The sequence below is a fragment of the Pseudophryne corroboree genome, chromosome 2 (genome assembly GCF_028390025.1).
Source record: "Pseudophryne corroboree isolate aPseCor3 chromosome 2, aPseCor3.hap2, whole genome shotgun sequence".
Lineage (NCBI taxonomy): Eukaryota > Metazoa > Chordata > Amphibia > Anura > Myobatrachidae > Pseudophryne > Pseudophryne corroboree.
The window spans coordinates 535,604,082-535,619,991 of NC_086445.1; the positions used below are offsets into that span (position 1 = coordinate 535,604,082).

At 45.1% G+C, this 15,910-nt stretch overlaps 1 long non-coding RNA gene across 1 annotated transcript in view; it reads right to left on the reverse strand.

Moving 5' to 3' along the window:
• Positions 1 to 2,059: 2,059 nt before the first annotated feature.
• Positions 2,060 to 15,910, reverse strand: part of LOC135050940 (uncharacterized) — a 101,186-nt gene continuing 87,335 nt past the window's right edge. The window contains exon 2 of the long non-coding RNA XR_010241936.1: positions 2,060 to 2,210. This is a non-coding gene — a long non-coding RNA (uncharacterized LOC135050940). The remainder of the gene's footprint in view (positions 2,211 to 15,910) is intronic.

The following is a 15,910-nucleotide window of genomic DNA, read 5'->3' on the forward strand; positions in this document are numbered from 1 at the left end:
GCTCAAGTCTGGATATAACTAAAACCTGCACTGTAATGGCAAAATTGAGGAAACTCAAAAATATTCTGTATTATGTTATAGTTTCTGATGTTCTATATATAACAGTCATTGAATCTTTCTATATATGATGGTCTTTGATGCTTTCTGTATTGTATGTTGGTCACAACTACTCTAGTGTAAAGAGATTACTGATATTTTCTATATTATATGGCTGTCACTGCAATGATTTCCACACTATATAGCGGTCACTGTGATGTTCTCCACGTTACATAATTGTCACAGTGAATATTCTCTGCATTATATGGTGGTCCATGAGATGTTCTTTGGTGGGTGGGGTAGTGTAGTACAGGGAGCTCATTTGAGTCTTGAGACAGTGGAACCTACATGCTTCATTTAAAAGTGAACACTGTAGAATAAATTCAGCAGGCACTGGCACCCTAATGTAATGGGCACTGGACTTTACCCTCACCCTACAAACATTTTCAATGCTTATGTCTTGTTTCAAGCAACCCAAAGGTTAATTACTATTTACAGGGGAAGACCCGGCTGAGTCTTTAGCTTTACCCCAAAGTGGCAGAAAGATGAATTATGATCCTTCTCTATTTGTCCATTTGTGTGTGTTCATATACTGTAGGTCTCCTCTTTGTGTGTGTCTATGCCTTTTTTTCTCCCACATTATGTGTGACTATCTAAGTTCATAAGTGTATATGTCTCTTTATCATTTGTGTCCTTTCCTTCTCATTTCTGTGCCTTTCTGACTCCTTTAAACCCTTATACAGTATTTTTTATTTTCCTCCAACTTTTTCTCCCATTAGCCCCTACAAAACCCCTTTTCCCTTGTGCCCCTCATAGCCTACTTTTTCTCCTGCCCTTCACTCATCACCCCAATCTCCACTTCAGTCCTTTTCACTCCTCACCTTCCGTCTCCCCTTCTGCTGAAGTCAAAGGATTTCTGCAGGCTGACATAATTCTGAGGAAGGCAGGTAAGTACATTCCTTTGATTTAAAAATGTTTACCCTACAGAGCTTGTGAATCATACAACAAGGGCTATCCCTGATACTGGTAAGATTAGGCAGCTTTCATCAGTGAAGGCTTCTCCATACTTCTACTAAGATCTCATATGCCCTCCATAGTCAGACACCCTCACTTGGCTGCCCTTTTCTCTTCATTGGTGCGGTTTCATCTGCTTCTACAATTACATTTACCCATTGGAACCTTTATGCTGCAGACTGACACTGTCCTTGATGGTTTTTCTATTCACTTGAACCTAATCCCACATACTGGCTGCACCTCTTCCCCAAACACACTTCAGTACCAAGGTGAGGGGCACAGTTGCATGCACTTGCTCTGGGTACTATGGTTTCATGATACGCCTCATAGTGAGGGCAATATTTAGGCATCCTGCCACAGTTAATAGATGCTAGTAAATGTAATCAATGTGGGAATCCAACATGCACTGAATGGCAGCATTTCCAAGGAGGCAGAATGGTAAAGAGTCCTCTAGTGCCATGGCAAAGACCACAGAACTACTCCGACCAAAGTAATGGTATACTGGTGCCCACCATAGTTCAAGTGTTACAGTATGGGGGTAATTCTGAGTTGATTGCAGCAGCAAATTTGTTAGCAGTTGGGCAAAACCATGTGCACTGCAGGTGTGGCAGATATAACAATTGCAGAGAGAGTTAGATTTGGATGGGTTATTTTGTTTCTGTGCAGGATAAATACTGGCTGCTTTATTTTTTAAACTGCAATTCAGATTTCAGTTTGAACACACCCCACCCAAATCTAACTCTCTCTGCAAATGTTATATCTGCCCCCCCCTCCCTCCCCTGCAGTGCACATGGTTTTGCCCAACTGCTAACAAATTTTCTGCTGCGATCAACTCGGAATTACCCCTATGTTCTAATTGAAAGTAAGTGTTGAATCTGTGTGTACTGCATTACAGATATAAATACAAATGTTTGAACATATATAATTAAAATAAAAAAAATATTTATACAGTGTTTTTTTAATTCAAAACAAAAAATTCGTAAACTGTCTGTAACCGCTTTGTACAACATAGGTGTGCACAGAGAATCCTGTACACAGCCCATCCCGGCCTCTTTCTCTAGTCCAACTAATCAGTCTCTTCTCTGGTGCCTCAGTGTCGGATCCTCTTGCCTTCTCTTGCTCGTGTCTCTTACTCTTGTCTGGCTGCGCTCTGCTTTCCTCTGTCAGACCAGATATTAATGGTGCATAAAATTAGCCTGATTAAAACACAGCAATGCACTTCCAGTTAGAGAGAAAGCTAACTTAGACTCCAGATCATTTCTTACTACCATGTATGCACAATTAAGAATTCACACATCCTCGCTCAAAGCAGGAACCAGAACATAGTACTGTAGTACAGGTATAAGTGCTATATTGTGCATATTCACACATTAAACCTCTTGTCATACATTACATACGGTAGATAATAACAAGCTAGCCATGGCAGCTGCTGGATTACATGCTGTGCAGTGTGACACCAGCTTCCATTATTTTGTATTGATGCATTACCAATAATAGAGGTTTTATTCCATTTGCTATACAATATATTCATAATATAGGATAAAAAAAGTATAATTTCTTGCCACAGCAAACTGAATATACCATCAAATTAATCTCTGTCTGCCATTTGTAATATGTTAGCACATTAAGAAACAGAACATCTTTGCTTGCTTTTTTGTGCATGCTCGTGCATTTTGTGCAAACATACAATGGGACTGATTCGTGCACAGGGGGTAATTCTGAGTTGATCGCAGCAGGAACTTTGTTAGCAGTTGGGCAAAACCATGTGCACTGCAGGGGAGGCAGATATAACCAGGGACGTGCAGTCAGGGGAGGCAGGGGAGGCAGTGCCTCCCCTGACATTAATGATGAAAATAATACAAAGAAGATACTTATGACACATTATGTGTCATAAGTATCTGCTTTAGCCTTTGTATTATTTTAGTAATTTGTACCTGTGTTTGAGGCAGCGCTGTCAGTGCCTCCCGCTGTCTGTGTGTTAGGGCCGGAAGCGGGGGGGCGGGGCCAGGAATTAGGCAGGAGAAAGGCATTGGAAAAATCCCTATAAGCGGCACCTACTTGCAGTGCCGCTTTGAAGCGGCGATTGGGCAGTGCCTGATTAGGGGAAGACACTTTGCGGCTAGAGGAGACAGGCACATCACGTGGCTGGTTCCGTCAGAGGCGGGGGCGCAGCGCTGACTAAGCTGTATGGAGAGCGGGGGAAATCAGTGGCCGCGGCGGTGATAAGGTGATCTCTCTCTCTCTCTCCTCATTATGCTGCTTCCACTCTCTCTCCGCTATTATACAGCTAAGATTCAGCCATCTCACATGGACTATGGCAGCCTCCTCTCCATACTTCAATCCATCCTCTATGCTGCTGCTTTGTGTTAATTTCCTCTTGTTTCACATCAGCTCTCACTCTGCCAGTTGTTGCACAGGCTCCCTATCCCCTGTCTGTTCCACATCTATAAAGCTATATGTCATGAGTCTCCCTTTCATCTCCAGCATCCTTCCCATGCACTGTGCTCTGCAAAGATTTCCACCCTCAACTGATTGCTACTTCTTACTCCCACTCCAAGCACTGTTTCCCACCTATGGCACTCTTTCCAAAACCCACTCAGGATATGCACTTGTCTCCACAGCTTCAAACACACCCATAAAAACCTCATATTGGCCCTCATTCCGAGTTGATCGGTCGCAAGGCGAATTTAGCAGAGTTACACACGCTAAGCCTACGCCTACTGGGAGTGTATCTTAGCTTCTTAAAATTGCGACCGATGTATTCGCAATATTGCGATTACAAACTACTGAGCAGTTTCTGAGTAACTTCAACCTTACTCTGCCTGTGCGATCAGTTCAGTGCTTGTCGTTCCTGGTTTGACGTCACAAACACACCCAGCGTTCGCCCAGACACTCCTCCGTTTCTCCAGCCACTCCTGCGTTTTTTCCGGAAACGGTAGCGTTTTCAACCACACGCCCATAAAACGCCATGTTTCCGCCCAGTAACACCCATTTCCTGTCAATCACATTACGATCGCCGGAGCGACGAAAAAGCCGTGAGTAAAAATACTATCTTCATTGTTAAATTACTTGGCGCAGTCGCAGTGCGAATATTGCGCATGCGTACTAAGCGGATTTTCATTGCGATGCGATGAAAAATACAGAGCGAACAACTCGGAATGAGGGCCATTGTCATAAAAGCCAGCCAGACCCTCTTCCTAACAAACTCCCCTACGCTCCCACAGTGTCATCCCCTGTTGTACAGCCATTTTGATTGTAAGGTCTCACCAGCAGCCTTATTTCTTACGTTGTGTAACTGTCTGATTTGTAACGTAATATACTGTGGCGCCTATGAACCATGCTGCACATCCTGTTTGCACGCTATTTATAATATTCTTTTGACGGAGGTGGGTTAGCATGTAATATTCATAGCAAGCCATGGCATGAAGTAACTGGCATGAAGCTTTATCACAGCTGATGCTTTTTAGCACAATAATTTGTCATAATAATTCTTAAGGTAAATATACAGATCTGAAAATCGTGCGCAATGGCTTAATGCTTGGCAAATAGATAACTACTAATTTAATTTATTAAAATGGATTGAAGTACCACAGGAAAATCTCGTGCAAAGAAGAATTCTTGCTGAATTATTTTGCCATATACTGTACAGTAGCTGTTTCTATATATTCTAACAAGGACCTGTCTTTTACAGAATGTTACTGTTTATCACAAAGCACAATGCTTACATTAATAAATATCTATACATTCCTTCAGTTAAATTGCTACAGATGTAACAGGGGGTCATGAGATTACAGTAATGGTGGCATAGAATGTTACCCAGGATTAACTCTATCTCAAATGTGTGATGTCTGTCCCATTTGTCATTCTGTAACAACAAAATCGCCTTCACTGCTCGGTGTGTACAGGTGATTGCCGGGTCGCTACCTATGATGGCAGGTTTGTTGTGCTGCACATCAAGCCTAGCATAGGCGGATCCAGAGGGGGGGGCACTCGGGCCCGTGCCCCCCCCCCCCCCCCCCCTGTCGTTTCTGAGTTCTTTTTTTTCTTCAAAAGGAGAACAGCAGCACTACTGCTATTTCCGTCAGTCAGATTTGAAAAAAGAGCCGGCAGGCACTAGGACCTGCCGCGGCTCTAACAGCAAATCCGTGTGGTTACCAATGGGGAGGCTGGAGCTGCACCGCAACCTACCTCCCCCACTGCCAGCCAGCCAGAATCCAGCCCAGGCACGGGGTTCAAATGCCAGCATCGAGTAAGACTGTTACTTATGACGGCGCAGAAGGCTTATTGATTCGTATTTGTGGGCTCAGGGGCAGTGGCGGGCATTGGCTCGGCGGCAGTAGGGGTGATCAGTAGGATTCGGCAGACATTATGGCTGCAGTGCCTCACCAGCCACTGACCTCACCGCACGCCACTGGATATAACATTTGCAGAGAGAGTTACATTTGGGGGAGTTATATTGTTTCTGTGCAGGGTAAAAACTGGCTGCTTTATTTCTACACTGCAATTTAGATTTCAGCTTGAACACACCTCACCCAAATCTAACTCTCTCTGCACATGTTGGTTTTGCCCAATTGCTAACTTTTTTGGTTTGCTAACAAACCTGAATAATGCGCTTTGGCTGTGAATGGATTTGCAAACAGAATGCCAACACAATTATACATAATCATCTATTTGATTACACTGCCCCACTTTTTCCTGTAGCCTGCATCGTATTCATCAGTACTTACACCTACTCAAAAAAAAAGTTTTGTTCAAAATAGGAAAAGAACTAGCTGTATAGTTTTCTTGTTCAGAAATATTAATAAAATAATTATATTCTATGTTCAATCAATCTAAGCAGCCCTAATGATTTACGTGATGGTGATGGAAATGATTTGTGTTATCATTTTACTTTATTAAGGGGGAGATTCAGAGATGGACGCTAATTGCATCGCTGCTGCATCTTTGGACACAGCAGCAATGCTAAATTATGCTAATGTCAGAGTAGGCATCTGAGGTCAAAAGACGCTTACTGTTGACAAGGACGCCATCTGGGGGGAGATTGCTGAGACTACAGTCCCAGGACCGGGCAGAGAGGTTTCCTGCTCTTGGATCCTGCCCAGTGTAGATGGATGGATCCATCTATTACTGTGGTGTGGGGTCCAGGGCCAGGCAACTGCTGGCACTTGCAATCGGTTGCCTGGTACAGTGCAATAAAGTTGTTGTTTTTTTATTGAGACAAGGCATGCCTGCTGCACTGTTGTCGCACAGAGAAGCTCGCCACAGCACGAGGGGGCCAGCCGCAACCAGGAGAGACACAGAAGAAGGCAAGTGTTTGTTAGCTGTGAGGGCCAGCTGGAGACACAGAAGGGGGGCTGGCTGGAGAGAAAGGGGTAGGCTGGAGAAACAGAAGGGTGAGCTGGCTGGAGAGACAGAAAGGGGTGCTGGCTGGAGAGACAGAAGGGAGGGGTTGCTGAAAACACAGAAGGGGGACTGGCTGGAGACACAAAAAGGGGTACTGGCTGTAGACACAAAAGGGGGTCTGGCTTGAGCTAGAGAGACACCGGGGAGCTGAAAAGATAGAAGGAGGCTGACACTGGAGAGACACTGCAGCTGCACATACATGGAGGCTGAAGAGAACTGGGGGGAAGTGACTATGGGGTCTATTCATGAAGCAGTGAAAAGAGTGGAGAAGTCAGCCTGTGGAGAAGTCGCCTATGGCAACCAATCAGCTGCTCCGTACAATTGTATAATATGCAAATTATAAATGTTACTTCAATGCTGTTTGGTTGCCATAGGCAAATTCTCCATTGGCTCACTTCTCCACACTTTTCACTGCTTCATGAATAGACCCTTAACTACTTTACAACCCCGGCTACGCACATGTGCTATGAGGGGAGGGTGGATGGGGGGGGGGGGGTGGATGGGGGGGGGGCACCACCACAGTCTATTTTGCCTTCGGGGGGGACCTGCCTGTTTTGTAATGCTCCCTGAGAGCTGACATCACAGATCCGAGTGCACAGCATCAGAAAACCATCACGACCATCGGTCATCTGAGTGAGCCTAAAGCTACTCAGATTATCTGCCTCATCTGCGCTGCCAAGGCCAGCAGACAGGGCAGTAGAAAACCTGACTGGGCACAGGTACTTTTCGGGGTGTGTGACCTAATAATAGTAGGCATGGCCCTGCACACTTAGAAAACAATACAGGAAATTTTTTTTAATTTAAGTGCTTCCCTGGCCACACTGCAGCCCAGCACACAGCAGCATGTGCTGGACTGAGGACAAGAGCTGCAAGTGCTGTTGCCAGGTAATAGGGAGGGGGACTTGGGCCCACCTTTGGGCCCGGGAAATTAGTACCTCCCCCAGCACCACTGCCAGCAGACACTGGCCTCAGCACTCCCAGAAAACGGCTATGACACGCTCGCATTTTCAGGTATGCTGCCCAGCACCGCCCCCAAATGGTCACATTCAATCAGGCTGTGCCTTAGGGGACTCTGCATGCTATGATTCAGGACCCATTCTGCAAAGAGAATGGGTTCTGCGCAAATTTAGGGCGTACAACTATGAATGAGGCTTTACATTTGTTATGTTACTAATAGAGATGAGCGGGTTCGGCTCTCAGAGAACCGAACCGTACCGAACTTCACCATTCGAGTCCAGTTCCGAGCCAGGCTCGGTTTTCCCGCCTGACTCGAACGAGGCAAAACGTCATCATCCCGCTGTCGGATTCTCGCGGGATTTGAATTCCATATAAGGAGCCGCGCGTTGCGCCCATTTTCACTCCAGTCTCGGAGAGTGTAGTGAGAGGACGTGTCTCCATCCTCAGTGTCTGTGTGGGGGCGGGAAAGTGGGGTGGCGAGTCTTGTGCTGTGTTGTGCTGCTCAGTCCAGTCCAGTGTAGTCAGTGTCTTATGCTGCATCAGTCCAGCCAGTCACAGTGTTGGTGCCCTCTGCTGCTATATGTCCCCAGTGCTGCTGGCTGCTGTATAAGTCCATTGCATCTTTGCTGTGTTGTCTTGCATCAGACCAGGGGTAGTGTCTTGTGCAGCATCAATCCAGTGACCAGTCACAGTGCTGCCATATATCCAGTGTAGCTGTATAAGTCCCTTTCAGTGGTTCTGTGTTGTCCTGCATCAGAACAGGGGTAGTGTCACTGTCTTGTGCAGCATCAGTCCAGTGACCAGTCACAGTGGTGGTGTCCTCTGCTGCCTTATATCCAGTGTAGCTGTATAAGTCCCTTTCAGTGGTGCTGTGTTGTCTTGCATTAGACCAGGGGTAGTGTCTTGTGCAGCATCAGTCCAGTGACCAGTCACAGTGGTGGTGTCCTCTGCTGCCATATATCCAGTGTTACTGCCGCATAATTCCCGTGATACTGGCATATAATTTCTGTGACATTGCCGTATAATTCCAGTGACATTGCCGTATAATTCCTGTGATATTGACATATAATTCTCGGAATACTGGCGTATAATACCTGTGACATTGCCGTATAATTCTCGGAATACTGGCATATTATTCCTGTGACATTGCCGTATAATTCTCGTAATACTGGCAAATAATTCCTGTGATAGTGCCATATAATTCCCGTGATACTGGCGTATAATTCCTGTGACATTGGCATATAATTCCTGTGATATTGCCGTATAATTCTTGGAATACTGCCGTATAATTCCAGTTATCCTGCCGTATAATTCCATATAAATCCATATAATTCCAGTTATCCTGCCGTATAATTCCATATAAATCCATATAATTCCGTATAAATCCAGTCCAGTAGTGGTGCCATATAAATTCAGTGGTGCTGTCCTGTGCTGTATATTATTTACTCCAAATAAAGGGTTATTAATATTTAATCCAAATAATTTTTACAGGGTTTGCAGTAGAGGCCATGTAAAATCCAAAAAGCCAAAGTTCAGTAAAAATACTAGAGATGTGCACCGGACATTTTTCGGGTTTTGTGTTTTGGTTTTGAATTCGGTTCCGCGGCCGTGTTTTGGATTCGGGCGCGTTTTGGCAAACCTCCATGAAAATTTTTTGTCGGATTCGGGTGTGTTTTGGATTTGGGTATTTTTTTACAAAAAACCCTCAAAAACAGCTTAAATCATAGAATTTGGGGGTCATTTTGATCCCATAGTATTATTAACCTCAATAACCATAATTTCCACTAATTTCCAATCAATTCTGAACACCTCACACCTCACAATATTATTATTAGTCCTAAAATTTGCACCGAGGTCACATGATGACTAAGCTAAGCGACCCAAGTGGCCGACACAAACACCTGGCCCATCTAGGAGTGGCACTGCAGTGTCAGACAGGATGGCACTTCAAAAAATAGTCCCCAAACAGCACATGATGCAAAGAAAAAAAGAGGTGCATCAAGGTCGCTGTGTGACTAAGCTAAGTGACCCAAGTGGCCGACACAAACACCTGGCCCATCTAGGAGTGGCACTGCAGTGTCAGACAGGATGGCAGTTTTAAAAAATAGTCCCCAAACAGCACATGATGCAAAGAAAAAAAGAGATACACCAAGGTCGCTGGATGGTTAAGCTAAGCGACCCAAGTGGCCGACACAAACAACTGGCCCATCTAGGAGTGGCACTGCAGTGTCAGACAGGATGGCACTTAAAAAAATAGTCCCCAAACAGCACATGATGCAAAGATAAATTAAAGAAAAAAAGAGGTGCAATATGGAATTGTCCTTGGGCCCTCCCACCCACCCTTATGTTGTATAAACAGGACATGCACACTTTAACAAACCCATATATTCAGCGACAGGGTCTGCCACACGACTGTGACTGAAATGACTGGTTGGTTTGGTCCCCCACCAAAAAAGAAGCAATCAATCTCTCCTTGCACAAACTGGCTCTACAGAGGCAAGGTGTGCACCTCCTCCTCATCGTCCGATTCCTCACCCCTTTCACTGTGTACATCCCCCTCCTCACAGATTATTAATTCGTCCCCACTGGAATCCACCATCTCAGGTCCCTGTGTACTTTCTGGAGGCAATTGCTGGTGAATGTCTCTACGGAGGAATTGATTATAATTCATTTTGATGAACATCATCTTCTCCACATTTTCTGGAAGTAACCTCGTACGCCGATTGCTGACAAGGTGACTGGCTGCACTAAACACTCTTTCTGAGTACACACTGGAGGGGGGCAACTTAGGTAAAATAAAGCCAGTTTGTGCAAGGGCCTCCAAATTGCCTCTTTTTCCTGCCAGTATACGTACGGACTGTCTGACGTGCCTACTTGGATGCGGTCACTCATATAATCCTCCACCATTCTTTCAATGGTGACAGAATCATATGCAGTGACAGTAGACGACATGTCAGTAATCGTTGGCAATTCCTTCAGTCCGGACCAGATGTCAGCACTCGCTCCAGACTGCCCTGCATTACTGCCAGAAGGGTGGGCTCGGAATTCTTAGCCTTTTCCTCGCAGCCACAGTTGCGGGAGAATGTGAATGAGGAGCTGTTGACGGGTCACGTTCCGCTTGACTTGACAATTTTCTCACCAGCAGGTCTTTGAACCTCTGCAGACTTGAGTCTGCTGGAAAGAGAGATCCAATGTAGGTTTTACACCTAGGATCGAGCACGGTGGCCAAAATGTAGTGCTCTGATTACAACATATTGACCACCCGTGAATCCTGGTTAAGCGAATTAAGGGCTCCATCCACAAGTCCCACATGCCTAGCGGAATCGCTCTGTTAGAGCTCCTCCTTCAATCTCTCCAGCTGCTTCTGCAAAAGCCTGATGAGGGGAATGACCTGACTCAGGCTGGCAGTGTCTGAACTGACTTCACGTGTGGCAAGTTCAAAGGGTTGCAGAACCTTGCACAACGTTGAAATCATTCTCCACTGCGCTTGAGTCAGGTGCATTCCCCCTCCTTTGCCTATATCGTAGGTAGCTGTATAGGCTTGAACGGCCTTTTGCTGCTCCTCCATCCTCTGAAGCATATAGAGGGTTGAATTCCACCTCGTTACCACCTCTTGCTTCAGATGATGGCGGGGCAGGTTCAGGAGTGTTTGCTGGTGCTCCAGTCTTCGGCACGCGGTAGCTGAATGCCGAAAGTGGCCCGCAATTCTTCGGGCCACCGACAGCATCTCTTACACGCCCCTGTCATTTTTTAAATAATTCTGCACCACCAAATTCAATGTATGTGCAAAACATGGGACGTGCTGGAATTTGCCCACATGTAATGCACGCACAATATTGGTGGCGTTGTCCGATGTCACAAATCCCCAGGAGAGTCCAATTGGGGTAAGCCATTCTGCGATGATCTTCCTCAGTTGCCGTAAGAGGTTTTTAGCTGTGTGCGTATTCTGGAAAGCGGTGATACAAAGCGTAGCCTGCCTAGGAAAGAGTTGGCGTTTGCGAGATGCTGCTACTGGTGCCGCCGCTGCTGTTCTTGCGGTGGGAGTCCATACATCTACCCAGTGGGCTGTCACAGTCATATAGTCCTTAGTCTGCCCTGCTCCACTTGTCCACATGTCCGTGGTTAAGTGGGCATTGGGTACAACTGCATTTTTTAGGACACTGGTGACTCTTTTTCTGAGGTCTGTGTACATTCTCGGTATCGCCTGCCTTGAGAAATGGAACCTAGATGGTATTTGGTACCGGGGATACAGTACCTCAAGCAAATCTCTAGTTTCCTGTGAATTAACGGTGGAAACCGGAAACACGTTTAACACCACCCAGGCTGCCAAGGCCTGAGTTATCCGCTTTGCAGCAGGATGACTGCTGTGATATTTCATCTTCCTCGCAAAGGACTGTTGGACAGTCAATTGCTTACTGGAAGTAGTACAAGTGGTCTTCCGACTTCCCCTCTGGGATGACGATCGACTCCAGCAGCAACAGCAGCAGCGCCAGCAGCAGTAGGCGTTACACTCAAAGATGCATCGGAGGAATCCCAGGCAGGAGAGGACTCGTCAGACTTGACAGTGACATGGCCTGCAGGACTATTGGCTCTCCTGTCTAAGTAGGAAATTGACACTGAGGGAGTTGGTGATGTGGTTTGCAGGAGCTTGGTTACAAGAGGAAGGGATTTAGTTGGTAGTGGATTGCTTCCGCTGTCACCCAAAGTTTTTGAACTTGTCAATGACTTCTGATGAATGCGCTCCAGGTGACGTATAAGGGAGGATGTTCCTAGGTGGTTAACGTCCTTACCCCTATTACATTGACAAAGGCAACACACGGCTTGACACCAGTTGTCCGCATTTCTGTTAAAATAATTCCACACTGAAGAGGTGATTTTTTTTGTAATTTGACCAGGCATGTCAATGGCCATATTCGTCCCACGGACAACAGGTGTCTCTCCGGGTGCCTGACTTAAACAAACCACCTCACCATTAGAATCCTCCTTGTCAATTTCCTCCTCAGCGCCAGCAACACCCATATCCTCATCCTGGTGTACTTCAACAGTGACATCTTCAATTTGACTATCAGGAACTGGCCTGCGGGTGCTCCTTTCAGCACTTGCAGGGGGCGTGCAAATGGTGGAAGGCGCCACCTCTTCCCGTCCAGTGTTGGGAAGGTCAGGCATCACAACCGGCATAATTGGACTCTCCTTGGGGATTTGTGATTTAGAAGAACGCACAGTTCTTTGTTGTGCTTTTGCCAGCTTAAGTCTTTTCATTTTTCTAGTGAGAGGATGATTGCTTCCATCCTCATGTGAATCTGAACCACTAGCCATGAACATAGGCCGTTCCTTGCCACTCCGTGTCGTAAATGGCATATTGGCAAGTTTACGCTTCTCCTCAGACGCTTTTAATTTAGATTTTTGGGTCATTTTACTGAACTTTTGTTTTTTGGATTTTACATGCTCTCTACTATGACATTGGGCATCGGCCTTGGCAGACGATGTTGATGGCATTTCATTGTCTCGGCCATGACTAGTGGCAGCAGCTTCAGCACGAGGTGGAAGTGGATCTTCATCTTTCCCTATTTTACCCTCCACATTTTTGTTCTCCATTTTTTAATGTGTGGAATTATATGCCAGTATCAATAGCAATGGCCTACTACTAAATATACTGTGCACAACTGAAATGCACCACAGGTATGGATAGATAGTATACTTGACGACACAGAGGTAGGTAGAGCAGTGGACTTCTGTACCATACTGCTATATATTATATACTGGTGGTCAGCAAAATTATGCACTGTCCTCCTACTATATATACTGCGCACAACAACTAAAATGCACCACAGGTATGGATGGATAGTAAACTTGACGACACAGAGGCAGGTAGAGCAGTGGACTACTGTACCGTAATGCTATATATTATATACTGGTGGTCAGCAAAATAATGCACTGTCCTCTTACTACTGCGCAAAACTTAAATGTACCACAGGTATGGATGGATAGTATACTTGACGACACAGAGGTAGGTAGAGCAGTGGACTACTGTACCGTACTGCTATATATTATATACTGGTGGTCAGCAAAATTCTGCACTGTCCTCCTACTACTGCGCAAAACTTAAATGCACCACAGGTATGGATGGATAGTATACTTGACGACACAGACGTAGGTAGAGCAGTGGACTACTGTACCGTACTGCTATATATTATATACTGGTGGTCAGCAAAATTATGCACTGTCCTCCTACTACTGCGCAAAAATTAAATGCACCACAGCTATGGATGGATAGTATACTTGATGACACAGATGTAGGTAGAGCAGTGGACTACTGTACCGTACTGCTATATATTATATACTGCAAAATTATGCACTGTCCTCCTACTATATATACTGCGCACAACAACTAAAATGCACCACAGGTATGGATGGATAGTATACTTGACGACACAGAGGTAGGTAGAGCAGTGGTAGGTAGAGCAGTGGACTACTGTACCGTACTGCTATATATTATATACTAGTGGTCAACAAAATAACAACAAAAATAATGCACTGTCCTCTTACTACTGCGCAAAACTTAAATGCACCACAGGTATGGATGGATAGTATACTTGACGACACAGAGGTAGGTAGAGCAGTGGACTACTGTACCGTACTGCTATATATTATATACTGGTGGTCAGCAAAATTCTGCACTGTCCTCCTACTACTGCGCAAAACTTAAATGCACCACAGGTATGGATGGATAGTATACTTGACGACACAGAGGTAGGTAGAGCAGTGGACTACTTTACCGTACTGCTATATATTATATACTGGTGGTCAGCAAAATTATGCACTGTCCTCCTACTACTGCGCAAAACTTAAATGCACCACAGCTATGGATGGATAGTATACTTGACGACACAAAGGTAGGTAGAGCAGTGGACTACTGTACCATACTTCTATATATTATATACTGGTGGTCAGCAAAATTATGCACTGTCCTCCTACTATATACACTGCGCACAACAACTAAAATGCACCACAGGTATGGATGGATAGTATACTTGACGACACAGAGGTAGGTAGAGCAGTGGACTACTGTACCGTACTGCTATATATTATATACTGGTGGACAGAAAAATTTGCACTGTCCTCCTACTACTGCGCAAAACTTAAATGCACCACAGGTATGGATGGATAGTATACTTGACGACACAGAGGCAGGTAGAGCAGTGGACTACTGTACCGTACTGCTCTATATTATATACTGGTGGTCAGCAAAATTATGCACTGTCCTCCTACTATATACACTGCGCACAACAACTAAAATGCACCACAGGTATGGATGGATAGTATACTTGACGACACAGAGGTAGGTAGAGCAGTGGACTACTGTACCGTACTGCTATATATTATATACTGGTGGACAGAAAAATTTGCACTGTCCTCCTACTACTGCGCAAAACTTAAATGCACCACAGGTATGGATGGATAGTATACTTGACGACACAGAGGCAGGTAGAGCAGTGGACTACTGTACCGTACTGCTCTATATTATATACTGGTGGTCAGCAAAATTATGCACTGTCCTCCTACTATATATACTGCGCACAACAACTAAAATGCACCACAGGTATGGATGGATAGTATACTTGACGACACAGAGGTAGGTAGAGCAGTGGACTACTGTACCGTACTGCTATATATTATATACTGGTGGTCAGCAAAATAATGCACTGTCCTCTTACTACTGCAAAACTTAAATGCACCACAGGTATGGATGGATAGTATACTTGACGACACAGAGGTAGGTAGAGCAGTGGACTACTGTACCGTACTGCTCTATATTATATACTGGTGGTCAGCAAAATTATGCACTGTCCTCCTACTATATATACTGCGCACAACAACTAAAATGCACCACAGGTATGGATGGATAGTATACTTGACGACACAGAGGTAGGTAGAGCAGTGGACTACTGTACCGTACTGCTATATATTATATACTGGTGGTCAGCAAAATAATGCACTGTCCTCTTACTACTGCGCAAAACTTAAATGCACCACAGCTATGGATGGATAGTATACTTGACGACACAGAGGTAGGTAGAGCAGTGGACTACTGTACCATACTGCTATATATTATATACTGGTGGTCAGCAAAATTATGCACTGTCCTCCTACTATATACACTGCGCACAACAACTAAAATGCACCACAGGTATGGATGGATAGTATACTTGACGACACAGAGGTAGGTAGAGCAGTGGACTACTGTACCGTACTGCTATATATTATATACTGGTGGTCAGAAAAATTATGCACTGTCCTCCTACTACTGCGCAAAACTTAAATGCACCACAGGTATGGATGGATAGTATACTTGACGACACAGAGGTAGGTAGAGCAGTGGACTACTGTACCGTACTGCTCTATATTATATACTGGTGGTCAGCAAAATTCTGCACTGTCCTCCTACTACTGCGCAAAACTTAAATGCACCACAGGTATTGATGGATAGTATACTTGACGA